The sequence below is a fragment of the Dromiciops gliroides genome, chromosome 3 (assembly GCF_019393635.1).
Source record: "Dromiciops gliroides isolate mDroGli1 chromosome 3, mDroGli1.pri, whole genome shotgun sequence".
NCBI lineage: Eukaryota > Metazoa > Chordata > Mammalia > Microbiotheria > Microbiotheriidae > Dromiciops > Dromiciops gliroides.
In genome coordinates, this window is record NC_057863.1 from 537320852 (window position 1) to 537335835 (window position 14984).

A 14984-nucleotide genomic window follows, 5' to 3' on the forward strand; every position below is an offset into this window, starting at 1 on the left:
CACTTACTAGCTGTGTTACCCTGGACAAGTCACTTAACCCTCATTGCCCTGCCAGAAAGAAAGAAAGAAAGAAAGAAAGAAAGAAAGAAAGAAAGAAAGAAAGAAAGAAAGAAAGAAAGAAAGAAAGAAAGAAAGAAAGAAAGAAATTCTGTCCTTAGACAATACTCCTTAGCATTGAATGCTTTTCTGATCCTTCCTGTACCACTCCCATGTACATCTTCTCTGTGTCTTCCCTGACTCCCTCTTGGGAGACATCCTTCCCTAGACAATGCCTTGTGATGAAAGTTTTTTCCCATCACTCTTATTTGCACTGTCCATCTCATTCTACAGGTTCCTTTATTAGGACATCATAACTCTTTGTTAGCGTAAGGACAGATCGTAGGTTTTCCCTAGTTACTGTTTATCCACTTCCCTAGATCCAAAGTTTGATAGGACTGAGGGGAAAAAGCAACATCCATTGGGTGGTTCTCTCCTTAGATTGTCCAAGGATAGGCAGGAAGAGAAGATGCAGAGAGAGGCCAGTGTCAAGATGAGGCACAATGGAATCTAATTTCACTACAAAAGATGCTTACTTGAACCACTTCAATTCTCAAACTTATCTGCAAACCAATATCACCTTTGGACCCAACCCTTCTGCAGAAAACCTGATTCTGATGCATCTGCTGGGAAAACTATCAGAGACATTCTCTTTGGGTAAGTTTATCAGGATTTGTCCCTTAACCCCAGAGAATTCCAGTCACCAGGTAGTTGACATGAACAAGTCAGGAGCATAAGTATTTATTAAGTGTTTACTATGTGTGAGGGTCAAAATTTGATATATGGAGCGTTGTTTGGGTGACTTGCCTTAATATTGGGGTCCCAGAAATAATGAGGGACCTTTTAGGTTCACCCTCCCTTCTGAACTGCCCTTTTTAGTTATTTCTCCCAGGCCAATAAGAAAGGAGCCTTACAGCTTTAATTCACAGAAGGATCAGATTTTATTACTTGGGAATTAATTAAACAACAAAGGTGAAACTAATAAAAATCAAAGACAAGGAAATAGGAAAAAAAGAAATACAGATAAATGCTCTCAACTCTAAACTTAACCTATGCAATCCCCAGACTGTTTCCAATTAAGCTAGTTCAAAGGAATTTAGGGTTTTCTGTAATTAATTCACCAATACCTGGACAGTCTACAGTTGTGCATCACCGGGAAAAAGCAGCTGCTGAGAGAGCAAGAACTCGTGCCACCACAAGGGGAGTCGCCAGACAGAGAGAGGTCTAAGAGCCAGCTAGTGTTCTGGAAGAAGCCTAGTATTCCTGAAGAAGCCTCCACCTCCCTTCAGGGAGCATTCAATCTTTCCTCCCCCAAAAGGGGAGCTCCTTCAAAGAACTGCCTATGGAGAGTTCTCCTACTGACCTCAGTAGCATATCAGATGTGGCCCCTCCCAAATGAGTCAGCTGAAATGCCAATAATAACTTTATCACAAATAATTTTTACCACAAAGCTGTGCTATTTTTTGGAAATAAAAAAACAAAAACACCACTACTATAGATTGAGTAACAGCACACATTTGGCAAGGCCTATCCTGCAGTTCATATGATCATGACTGAAGAAACTCTTAATTCTAGGCTTTGTCCAAAGCAACTTGCTCTGAGATCTAGAGAAAGCCAGTCAACCTCTCTGGTTCTCTTATAGGGTGAGGATATTAATACCTGTTCCTCTTTCCAAGGAACCTCGTGAGTATTCATTAGATAAATGTTTCTGGATTGATAAAGTCTGTGGAGGAATTATATGAACTGAAGGGGCTAGAGTATTTATTTATTTCCATCAAATGTCAATTCCTTGGCTTTTTTTTCCCCTGTCTCTATTTAGTATACTAGGTGGATTAAGGTTCTGGAGTAAATTTTTTTCTCCCACTAACGAGACCTCAAAATCTCTCAAAAATGCATTTGCGTTAAAGCTCGGAGACAGGCAGTGAGAAACCGTCTGAAAACAGGTTATATGGAAAATGGGGTTGAAGAAAGGAGCTGTACCTATTGTGTCATCCTTTCCCTGAATGTCATGATCTAGTGAGAAGAACATTGGATTTGGAGTCAGAGGGCCTGGGTTCAAAGTCTGGCTCCGGTGATTACTCCTTATATGCAATCTTGGGTAAATCATTTATTTAATCTCTCCAGGTCTCAGTTTCCTTTGTAATAGCTAAATTCTGGGGGTAGTGAGGTGGCTCAGTGGATAAAGCCCTGACCCTAGATTCAGGAGGACCTGAGTTCAAATCCGGTCTCAAACACTTGACTAGCTGTGTGACCCTGGGCAAGTCACTTAACCCCAATTGCCTCATCCCTCCCCCCAATGTATGTGCTATGCTATTTTTAGGAGTCATATATCTGAGATGTCTGTTAAAATATATATTTTAGTGTTGAAGTTTTTTGACCATGTATTAACTATGTATTTTCTAAGTAGTTTGATAGCAAAAAGTATAATTGGAGGTCAAATTCATGGTCACTTAAGGTAGAAAGACACAATGAGTCCTCTGGAGATGGTAAGATACATTGAGGAGATGAAATGGAGATAGCAAGCCTGGTCCTAGGGTGCAATGACCTTCAGTTCATGGCAGGAAGAAAATGGATGGATGACCACCCCCCCACCCTTCCCTGCAAGTTTCTTATGATTCCCCCAGTTTGGTGCAAGCACACCTGGACTGTCCCACTCAATACAGTAAAGCTGTTCAATGGAAAAAGTTTAGGTTTTTCTGAAGAGAACCAGTGGGTCCCATCCAGTTGTCTAGGAGACTGAAAATTTCTAATATAGAAGATTCTAGGGGAAAAGATTCCAGGAAATGAAAGCGATGTAAAGCAGGATAAAGCCCGGATAGCAAATAGCTAAGGCATGAAGAAAGCCTCAGAATACACTCATCCATGCTAACCCAGATAGTAGATAGCAGAGCCAGGGGTAGAAAGCAGTTTCTTGGACTCCCCATTTAGTGCTTTTTTGGGGGGCTTTTCTTTTCTTTTTTCTTTTCTTTCTTTAAAAAATATCTATTGGGGCAGCTAGGTGGCGCAGTGGATAAAGCAACAGCCCTGGATTCAGGAGGACCTGAGTTCAAATCTGACCTCAGACACTTGACACTTACCAGCTGTGTGACCCTGGGCAAGTCACTTAACCCTCATTACTCCACAAAAAAAATATCTATCACACTTAACTGCTGTCTGGGATTGAGTTTTATTATTTGTGAAATAAGGAGACTTTCTTGAGAATCTCACAAAGAGCTTCAAAGGGGTTCAAAGAATTTTAAAATGCATTTGAAAAGGAGTCATCAACAGCATAAATTTATAGATATTCTTCTATGTGTAAAAGTATGTATATAAGCAATTGATAGAATCACAATGATGGTCTCAAGTTGTCCCTTGGTTCATGTGAGAAATATCACTCCAATAACTTCTGGAACTCAGTGTTGGTGATGTGTCAAAGGCTCATTTATTGCCATTCTCATAAGAATAGGCCACCCCATGTCCAGCTGGTGGGTGAACAAAAATGGAGGCTTGCAGGTGGTTTTTATCTCCTCTCCTCCCTAACATGAAATGGCCCCTCCCCCTTTTCACCATTATTTCCATTACTCAAGGGTTACAATCTACATGCCAAAAACTAGCTTATCAGAATTCAGTATTTCTTAGTCAATGGGTGAGGTGATACATTCCTCTCTTATTTGGACACAGTTCAGGAGCAGACCTAATCTCGACCAGCCCAGGGTTTCCCTGAATCATGTGATTTCATTTGCCAGAGGGTGGGGGAGGAGACCTTTTTCCTCCAACAGGTCGGGAGGAGTGTAATTTGAATGGTGACTATTATATTCTTGAGAGGAAACCAATCCCCATTTCCTCACAGTTCAGAAATTCAAGCAATGAAGTGGGTTCCAGAAGCCTTTATGCCTCACAGCATCTCATCCATGACCACTCATTTTTGCCCTCTTCTGTGGGACAGAGGCAGGGTGAAGGGAGACCTCCTGACTGAGATTGGCACTGACCTCACCATCCATCAGCTCCTCTCTTCTTCTGAGTCCTTTAAAGAGACAGTGGCCACTAAAAAAAATATATATCAAAGGGGGCAGCTAGGTGGCACAGTGGATAAAGCACTGGCCCTGGATTCAGGAGAACCTGAGTTCAAATCCATCCTCAGACACTTGACTAGCTGTGTGACCCTGGGCAAGTCACTTAACCCTCATTGCCCCGCAAAAAAAAAAAGAAAAAGAAAAAGATAGTGGCCACTGACTACACTGACCACAACTGAGAGGAATTCAACCAGTGACTTAAAAAGAGCCAAGGGAATTTGACTGGTCTCCTGTGGTGAAATGGGTGTGTAAGCTGGAAGGAGAACAGGTTTCTGGGTTCCTGGAGGTTAGCATATCTTTCTTTATAAAGTAATAATGATCCTTAGGTGTCAGTTACAATGGGCAAAAAAGCCAGAAAGAGAGTGAGTCAGAGACAGAAAGTGAGAGACAGAAACACAGACAGAGACAAAGAGACACAGATGGATATATCAGAGAAACCCATAGAAACACAGAGAGATTTAGAGAAAGATAGAGGAGAGTCCCAGAAAGGGAGTCACATGGTAGAAAAAAGGAAAGAAAAAAAAAGGAAACAGAGAGATTTAGACAGAGAGACAAGTACAGAACCTGAAAGAAAGAGATCTGAAACCCCTTGAGGGTATATATGGAATATGCATGAATGCAGAGCTGGGAGAAATTGCTTAGTGTGCTTAGTGTGGGAGGGAGAAGGGGACTAGAGATAGAAGATCAGGCCAGTTCTATGAAAGAATTCCAACCTAAACTCAAACCATTTTTTCCCATGTTAGTATTTGCCCTGTGGGGCTAGATGTCATTGCTAGACATGTGAGTGTACAGCTTGAATGTGACTGATGCTGAATGTCCCAGCCGCAGGGTAGAAAGTGTCCTTATTGCCTATGTTAGCCCAGGTGAGTCAGCCTTCACTGGAGGATTCTCTTTACAGCAGATGACAAGTGAATAGGGCAAGAACTTCTTTTGATGCCTGTCAAGAAAGAGTATGGAGGAGAATCTGCCCATCCCATTTGTAATCCAAAGTAAACTCTTTCCAATGACTTTGGAGAATGGTAAAGCTAGTTAAGAGCCAGAGAAGAGAGGGACCCTGAGCTATGGAAAGAAATATATAAAGAGACCTATGTATACAAAACTATTTATAGCAGATCTTTTTGTGGTGAAAAAGAATTGGAAACTGAGGGGGTGCTCATCAACTGGGGAATGGATGAACAAGTTACAGTATATGATTGAAATGGAATATTATTGTGCTATAAGAAATGGTGAGCAGAATGCTTTCAGAGAAACCTAGAAAGACATATGAACTGATACAAAGTGAAGTGAACAGAACCAGAACACTGTACACAGTAACAGCAATATTATAACAATGATCAACTATGAGAGACTTAGCTACTCTTGTCAATACAACAATCCACAACAATTCAAAAGGATTTATGATTAAAAATGCTATCTACCTCCAAAGAGAAAACTGATGAACTCTGAGTGCAAATTGAAGCATATTTTCTTTCACTTTATTTTAAAAATATATTCTCAGCATGGCTAATGTGGAAATATACTTTACATGACTTAATATGTATGATGGGTATAGTATTTCCTGATTTCTCAATGGATGGGGGAGGAGCAGGTTGGAGGGAGAGAATTCAGAACTAAAAATGAAATTTAAAAAAAATTAAAAGAAATTTATAAAGAGAAGCAGCTTTTATCCATAAATGTAGTTTAGTGTGCTTAATTTACACATGTGAAACTTCCTGGTTAAATTGTGCAGAAAATAAACATATACTTCCAGCAATTCTCAATTTGCATTTTTTGAAAAATTGGACAAATTTAAACATTCTTGTAGTAGAAAATGTTTTCAACTTTTTAAAATTATATTTTTCTCTTGTGAATTTGGAGAAACTCAGAGTAGCTGACAAGTCCTTGTGGCCTATTCCAATTAATATATTAAAATATAACAAAGCTTAAATAGATTTTCCCACTAGAGCCCATTACAAATGCACTTAAAAAGCTCACTTCTTCTTTTCCCTTTACAAGGTGGGTGACTTCCAAATAATGAGTATTTTGAATGCATATAGACACTTCTAGAGACAAAGAAAGGCATCTATGTGATCAAGGACACCCCTTGTTCTATTTGTCATTTTTTTGTTTCCAAGAAAAGTAGGCTGAGAAGGAGGAGAGGTTGAGACCGAAGGTCAAGCATGTCCTGAAGTGTGATGTGACCCAGAGCCAGCCTTTGAGCCCTGTCTCCCTGCCCCAGGCTGATTGCCTACTCAAAGCATTGTGCCTGTATATTGCTTGGTCCTTCCCACCTACCAGCCGACCCTGAAGAAACTCAGCAGCCCTAATGAAACCAGGAGGATCGTTGGTGTTTCTTGATGCCCTTAAATGCAACTGCTACATGATTGGTGATCAGCAGTTATCCAGTCTCCTCCTTACTCAAGAGGAAATTGAGGCTGCCATGGAGAAAGCTGGTTTCATGAGTGAACAGTCTGAGGTCATCCATCATTGTTATTCCCCAGCCTACATAGATCTGGAAGGAGTTCTCTTCTTGGTGGGGAGGAAGCTAAATAAATCCATGGGTATTCAAGGTTAATCATACTCTTCTTTTTCACCAAAGCTAAATTTGTCAAAACTCAGTTTTTCTTTGACTGTGGATAAAACCTTTCCTATGCCCTTCCCAAATGGCAAGGTGTGAGGTATGGGCTGTTTGCCTCTGGGGTAATGGGGCCTGGATAAATTGTCTGAATGGCATACTGTGAGCACTCAATTTCTATTAAAGGAATACACTTGCCTCACCCAGCTGACTCCAGTCCTCTGTTCTCATGCCTGTTCCTGCCAAAAAGATTGAATGCAAAGGTGAATCAGTGGCTGAGGGCCATACTGTATGTCTTGGGAAAGGAACATAATGTTCAATCAGTCAATTAACAAGGATTCCTGGAGAACCTACTATGTGTTCAGAATGGTGCTAGATGCTGTGAGACTGAAAGATTTATGAGACCATCTTCTCTACTCCCAAGGAACTTGTAATCTAGTTCAGGAAATAGCTGACTGAAACATCTGAAACAAATAGAGAATATCTGTCTGTCATTAATTATTTCATTCATACAACATGAATTTTTAAAGTAAAGTGGTGCAATGGATAAAGCACTGGGCTTTCCAGTCAGGAAGCCCTAAATTCAAATCCAGCCTCAGGCATTTGCTAGCTGTATGATCCAGAGCAAGTCACTAAGCCTGTCTTCCTCAGCTTCCTCAACTGTAAAATGGAGAATAATAATAACACCTACCTCCTAGAGTTATTTTGAAGATCAATTTCTAAGACACACAGCACAGTATTCCTATTCCAGTTCCTTTGTTTTCCCTACTCTGTGACAGGTACCATAATGCAGTGCATAAAAAAATTATCCTCAGAGTCAAGGATGATCTGGCACACATGGGCTGGGTGACCTTCGACAGTTCTGTTAACTTCTGAGATTCCCCAGGCAATTCTCTAAGATTATAGCTTGAAGAACAGTTACTTATCTTCTTCTTAGAGGGAGTTTCCTCACCAGGAGTTTCTTATCACAATGAATCATAGTCCAGACCAAAAAAGATACAAAAATGATGCCAAGCATGGTTCTGGACAGCAGAAATACAAAGACCTGCCCCCCACACCCTCAGTCTCTTCACCTACCATGACGTAACCTACTCCACTCTACTTCAGCTACATATAAGGACTGTCATGCCTTGGATCTAACTGTCACCAACAAGTGTTCATTAACTCCAAAATTCTTTTATCCAATGGTAATTTTTTATCATTCCATTTTTTCCAATGCCTTACTACCCTAAATGAACTCTGTTCTTCTACTCAAAGGGACCTCCAATCTTCCCACCATTCAATACTGACCCATGCAATCACTTGCACTGGTTATCTTCTGCTCCCTTCCTTATCTTGACCCCCATGAGGAGCCAGTTAAACTCTACAGTATCTTTCTTTTATACTTCAATCCCTTGGCCTCTTGTTTTATTGTCATTCAAATCTTTGTGAACCCCAACCCTGGATGACTCTCACCATCTGCTTCCTTCTCTCTTATTCATGTGCTGTTGAATGGAGCACAAAGAGAATTTTATATTTGATCCTGAAAGTAATTTTGTATATTTATACATGTCTCTTTTTTGTTGTTATTGGATCCTTTCAGTTGTGTCTCACTCTTTGTGACCCCATTTTGGTTTTCCTTCCTTTCTTCTTTCTTCCTTCCTTTCTTTTGCAAAGATACTGGAGTGGTTTGCCATTTCCTTCTCCAGCTCATTTTACAGGCGAGGAAACTGAGGCATACAGGGTTAAGTGACTTGTCCAGAGTCACATAGCTAATAAGTGTCTAAAACCAGATTTGAACTCAGGGAGATGAGTCTTCCTGATCCCAAGCCCAGTGTTCTATCTACTGTGCCACCTAGCCACCCCACTTGTTGTCTCTGTTATTAGAATATAAACTCCTTGAGGGCAAGGATAGTTTGACTTTTGTTTTCTATCCCCAACACTAAGCACAGTGCCTGACACATAGATAAATGCTAAAATAAATCCTTGTTAATTGACTTCATGGAGGAGTTCTGATTTGAGCTGTACCTTAAAGAATGGCTAGATTGGAGCATTTAAAATAGATGATGAGGAACAGAGAGGGCATTTTAGATGTTGAAGGAGAGAAGCAGGAACAAAGACACAGAAGCAGGAATTTATTCATTGAGAGAATTCAGCAGACACTGAACATTTATTAGGTTCTTTCTCTGTACAAGACATTACACCAAATGCTGGAGGATGTATTAAGGAAAATATGACACAATTCCTTCCCTCGAATAGTTTATTTTCTACTCGGGGGGGGGGGGAAAGATTATGTGCACACATAACTATAATGTAGACCTAAAATAGGATATATATGCAAAAGTAGTATAAAATGTTATGGGGCAGCTAGGTGGCGCAGTGGATAGAGCACCGGCCCTGAAGTCAGGAGTTCCTGAGTTCAAATCCGGCCTCAGACACTTAACACTTACTAGCTGTGTGACCCTGGGCAAGTCACTTAACCCCAACTGCCTCACTAAAAAATAAAATAAAATCAAATAAAAATGTTATGGCCTTGGTTTCCTCATCTATTAAATAAACATGAACTAGATGGTCTTCAAGGTCCTTTCCAGCTCAATTTATGATCTTACTATAACATGGTTTATAAAGAGCAAGTACAGATATTCCCTGTTATCTTCTTGTTGACCATATATGACCTTTGGGATGGCTTCTGGCCATATGGTGACCCATTGCTAAAAGGACTAGGCATTTCGTATTCTTTGAAGGTATTTTAAAAATTCATCAAGCAATATTCATTGTGCCTAAAATATGCATGTGTTTCCAATAACAGATATCAGTAACTACTACATACTAGCACCTAAGGGATATCAGGCAATAGATCAGAAATTAGTTTCCTTCCTATTTTCTTCATACTGGATTTTCTTAATAATTTTCTGGGATTAGGAACTCTCATTCTGTCTTAAATGGCAAAAGTCACTGGATCATAAGAAAAGCTATCCATTTATATTTATATTCCAGTCAGTTCAGTGAAGTCTATAGAACTGACCTAATCCTAGGGATGAGGCAACTGGTGACTCAGTAGATAGAGCATTAAGGCTTGAGTCAGGAAGACCTGAGTTCAAATACAGCCTCAGACACTTCCTTGCTGTGTGATCTCTGGCAAGTTATTTAACTTTTGTTTGTGTTAATCCACTGGCTCCACTGGAGAAGGAAGTGGCAAACCATTCCAGTATCTTTGTTAAGAAAACCCTATGGAAAGTATGGTCCACAGGGTCACAAAGAGTTGGACACAATTGAATGACTCAACAACAATAAATCCTAGAAGCAAAAACTGGTTGTTGTCACATATGAAAAAAAATGACCAACCCCACCAAAAACTGGAGAGAGTGATCTGGGGATGAGTTGGTGTGACAAGGTTCTGGCTATAGATGGAGGGACTTAGAACCAGTTTCACTAATAGAAGTGATTTTCCCCCAGTTACCTTGACCCTGTTATTGAGGAGGGTTAAGATTGGCAATCCCATACTCACCCCATTGGTTTATATGACCCCACCCAACACCCGTCTGCACTCAGGGGAAAGTCAAACTCTCTGAAGATGACGAACTTCTCTCTGTCAGCTTCTCCCCTCTTGTTGGAACTCACTTAGGGATATAGTCTGTGTGGATATATCCAATTAGCCTCTGGTTCAGCCTCCATCATTTCATCTCATTTTTGTATCATTCTCTGTGCCTAGCAGAGAGTCAAGAACAAAGTAGGTAGATTTTTATTCATGCTCAATGAATGATTCATTTTGCATTTTAATTAACTCTAATCACATGCATAAGCATAAGATAGTTTCTCAGTCTGATTTTGCATTCATGGCTTCCTGATGGGTCAATGTCAGATCAGTGAGGGCACTTGGGGCCTGGAACAATGATTCGTCCTCCTGCTTTTTTCCCTTTACCACTCAGTCTCTGACTGTGACCCTTGAGTTTGCCCTCAGACTGCTTCTCAGCCTGTATCCTCACTGGTATAAAGAATTAATTGTTATTTGAGGTTTTTATGCCTGGGTGTGCACTGGCCTGGGGCTCCACAAACCACACTGTGCTCCACCCACTGGTTGTAGCCATTGCCAGAGCTCTGGCACCTCACGTCATCACCACTCGCCGACGCCTACATGAGCCTGGCAAAATTATGATGATTAGAAGCCTAGAGAGGGCAGTCATATGACTGTCAGAGCGGCCATCCCATTGCCTGGGGCTGTGTGGGGTGTTTCTAGGTTTGGGGGAGGAGAATTAGGCGGAAGCTGGAAAGCGACAGGTCAGCTGATTCCTGGGCGGTGGTATTTTTTCAGGTATTATAATTTCCCTTTCCCCATTTTATTTCCTTTCCCTTGATCCTACTGATCCTGTTTGTGTGTGTGTGTGTGTGTGTGTGTGTGTTTAAAGTTCGTTCTTGTTAAAATAAATCTTGTTCTGTTTTGAGGGAGGCTGCCGGTCTCTTTCCTTGCCCCAATATTGCGGTGAGCCGCTTAGCTAGCACTCCCCAATTAAAAATTGGTCCCCACACTGGCTGGGCTGGTTAAGACTCAAAGCACCATCATAGCCTCCCCATCATTTGTGGATGGGCAGTTCTGTGAACACAGAGGATCTTCCCTTGAACAGTCATTCCTCCTGTTCCCTTAAATTTCCACTAAGCCATGTCCTATGTCATGTCTGAATCCTCTGATACATTTTTAAAAAACTCTCTGCACCTGTGATGGAAGCTTTAAAAGTGCAACCAGGCCAAGGCATGGAACATATGGCTGGAGTATAAATAGGCCCTGTAACATCAGCTGTGATTGTGGCTTTGAGACTCCTATGGGAGAGAATCTTGAAGAAGGAGTATGAGTAATCTGAGTTTCTGCCTGCTAGAAGACACAAAACTATGGTCTTCTTGCTAATGAGTGGCCTGACTCCTTTCCCTCACAGCAGACACTCTCCTGGGCATTGTTCATTTGAAGAGAAGTTGAAACCTAAGCAACCACATGACTCCTGAGATTTGCTCTCCTTTTGGGGGGAAATCCAACAAATAACCAAGCTAAACCATAAGTAAACAGTGACTGGGGAAGTTTCGGGCAGTGAATTACAAAATTGTTTAAGTGGCCCAGCACTTAGCACAGTGCATAGCACATAGAAGGCAATTAATAGATGTTTATTAAATTGAATTGAATTAGGGCAGCTAGGGGGTGCAGTGGATAAAGCACCAGCCCTGGATTCAGGAGGACCTGAGTTCAAATCCAGCCTCAAACACTTGACACTTAACTAGCTGTGTGACCCTGGGCAAATCACTTAACCCTCATTGCCCCACAAAAACAAATAAAAGAAACAAAAAAATTGAATTGAATTACTGAGGACTTTATCTTATTTTTACTCTCTCCATAATGGAGGCATCAGGGAAGGCATGGCTAAAGGGTTACAATGAAGACCTGGATTCAGAACCTGCCTCTGATTTTATGTGGCCTTGGGTAGAGCATGTGAACTCTTAGGCTTTTCCACTAAGTTATAAACCTTTGGTATAAGGCAGAATATCACAAATCCTCCAGATATTTACTATCCACTTCACTGGGGAAGTTTCACAGCTTTATCCTAAGTAAACATTTAAAATGCATGAAGAAAAACATTTACTATGCATCAGATGAATAAAAAAAAAGCAAGAGTTCTCACCATGCTATCAGACAAAGCAAAAACAAACATTCAAAAAATAAAAAGGGATAAACAAGGAAACTATATTATGCTGAAAAGAACTATCAACACCAAACCAATATCAGTAATAAACTTATATGTTCTAAGTGACTTAGCATCCAAATTCACAAAAGAAAAATTTGAGCCTCAAGAAAACACAGACAGCAATACAACAGTGACAGGAGACTTCAATATCCCTCTATCAATTTTAGATAAGTCTAACAGAAAGATAAACAAAAGGGAAAATATGGGACAAATTTCTTGAGAAACTAGGGTTAAAAGCCTTATGTCATTTTCTAAATAGGACAGCAATTGTTACAAAAATTTACTATGTATTATGGCACAGAAATATTGTAAACAAATATAAAAAGGCATAAATAATCCTTTATAGAGGATAATGCAGTAAGAATAGAAACTGGTTCAGGAACCACTAAAAAAAAAAAAGATACATCCCTAAATGGAGATTTAACAATGAAATCTTAACTAATGAGTGGGCCAAAGAAAAATAATAGAAACAATTAATAACTATGTAAAAGCAAATAATAATGACAATATACCAAAATTTCTGGGATACAGTTAAAGCAGTCCTCAAGGGAAAATTCATATCCTTATAGTCACATATTAACAAAATAAAAAAGAAGATTAACAGATTGACTATGCATTTAAAAAATTAATCAACAAATAAACCTAAAATAAGCACAGAAGAGGTATTTAAAATTAGAGAGGAAATAGATAATTTAGAAACAAAAAAAATCCCAAACAAAATGATAAATAAAACTAAAAGCTGGTATTATGAGCAGACTAATAAAATTGATAATCTGATTAAAAAGAAGAGAGCAGAAAATCAAATCAATAGAATAGCAAACCAGCAAGGTGAAAACACAGTGAAACCAGAAGAAAAACAAAGAATAATAAGAACATATTTTGCTAATAACACAAAAGAAATAGAGGAATATCTTCAAAAATACTTAATCCATCAGAGTACTGGATAGAGATCTTAAATAACTTGATCTAATAAAAAGGAAATAGCTCTAGCTGTAAAGAAACTACTAAAAAGGAAAAAAACCCCCACAAAAACCTGGATCTGAAAGGTTGACAGAATTCTATCAAATTTTTAATCATATTAAAAAACCAAAACATTCAAAAACACATGATCATCTCAATAGATACAGAAAAAGTCTCTGACAAAGTATAATACTCATTTATGCTAAAACCCCTACAAAGTATGGTCATACAAGGACCCTTTTTTAATATCATAAAAAGCATCTATCTAAAACCAAAAGCAAGCATTATGTGCAATGGGGGTATACCAGAACTTTTCCCAATAAATACAGGTGTGAGGCAAGGATGCCTACTCTCCTACCTAGTATTTGATATAATTATGGAAATACTAGCAAGAGCAATAAGAGAAAAAAAAGAATAGAGATTAAGATGAAATAAAACTATCCCTGTTTGAGGTTAATATGATGGATTACTGGGAAAATCCTAGGAAATCAGCAAAGATAGCAATTGAAAATAATTAATACCTTCAGCAAAGTCACAGGCTACAAAATAAGTCTTCAATACTCAATAGCATTACCATAGTAATAACAACACACAAGAAACAATAATAAAAAGGGAAACCACATTCCAAATGATTATAAAATGTATAAATATCTGAAGATCAATCTCCCAAAGCACACAAAAGACTTTTATAGATTCAATTACAAAGTATTCTTTAAGGAATTAAAGAACAACCTACATAGCTGGAGGAATATTCAATGCTCATAGCTAGGCTATGCCAATATAATAAATATGACAATACTATAAAAATTAAGTTATACTTTCAATGCTATACCAATCAAATTATTAAGAGGATTTTTCAGAGTTTGATACAAATAAGCAAAATTCATTTGGCAAAACAAAAGAGCAAGATCAATAAAAATGATGAAAAGAAGTAATAATGACTTCAAACTACATTATATAGCAGCAGTCAACAAAATCATCTGGCATTTGGTTAAAAAATATAGAGAGATCAATGGAATAGAGTAGACAAGGGAGATTCAGAAAAAAATGGAATTCAATAACCTAGTATTTGATAAAGCAGAAAAGATGTTACCAAAGAAAAACTCCCTGTTTGATTTAAAAAAAAAAAAACTCCTGGGAAAACTTGAAAGTAGTCTGGAAGAAATTAGATTTAGACTAATACCTTACCACACTCCACAATACACTCTTTCTTTCTTTCTTTCTTTCTTTCTTTCTTTCTTTCTTTCTTTCTTTCTTTCTTTCTTTCTTTCTTTCTTTCTTTCTTTCTTTCTCTCTCTCTCTCTTTCTTTCTTTCTTTCTTTCTCTTTCTTTCTTCTTTCTTTCTTTCTTTTTTTTTTTGCAGGACAATGAGGGTAAATGACTTGCCCAGGGTCACACAGCTATTAAGTATCAAGTATTTGAGGCATGATATGAACTTAGGTTTTCCTGAATCCAGGACAGGTGCTTTATCTACTACACCACTTAGCTGCCCCTTCCACAATACATTTTAAATGGATATGTGACCTTAACATTAAAGATCATATTATTTTAAATAATTAGAAGAGGAATAGATCATGTACCTATCACAGCTATGGGTAAAAATATGTTCTTAACCAAATAAGAGATAGAGGTAATTATAAAAGATAAAATAGATAACGTTGATTATCTGAAACTGAA

The 14984-nt window shown here is 38.8% G+C and overlaps 1 pseudogene; it reads left to right on the forward strand.

Annotated features, from left to right (window-relative positions):
* Positions 1 to 539: 539 nt before the first annotated feature.
* Positions 540 to 6642, forward strand: LOC122747905 (annotated as a pseudogene).
* Positions 6643 to 14984: the final 8342 nt, after the last annotated feature.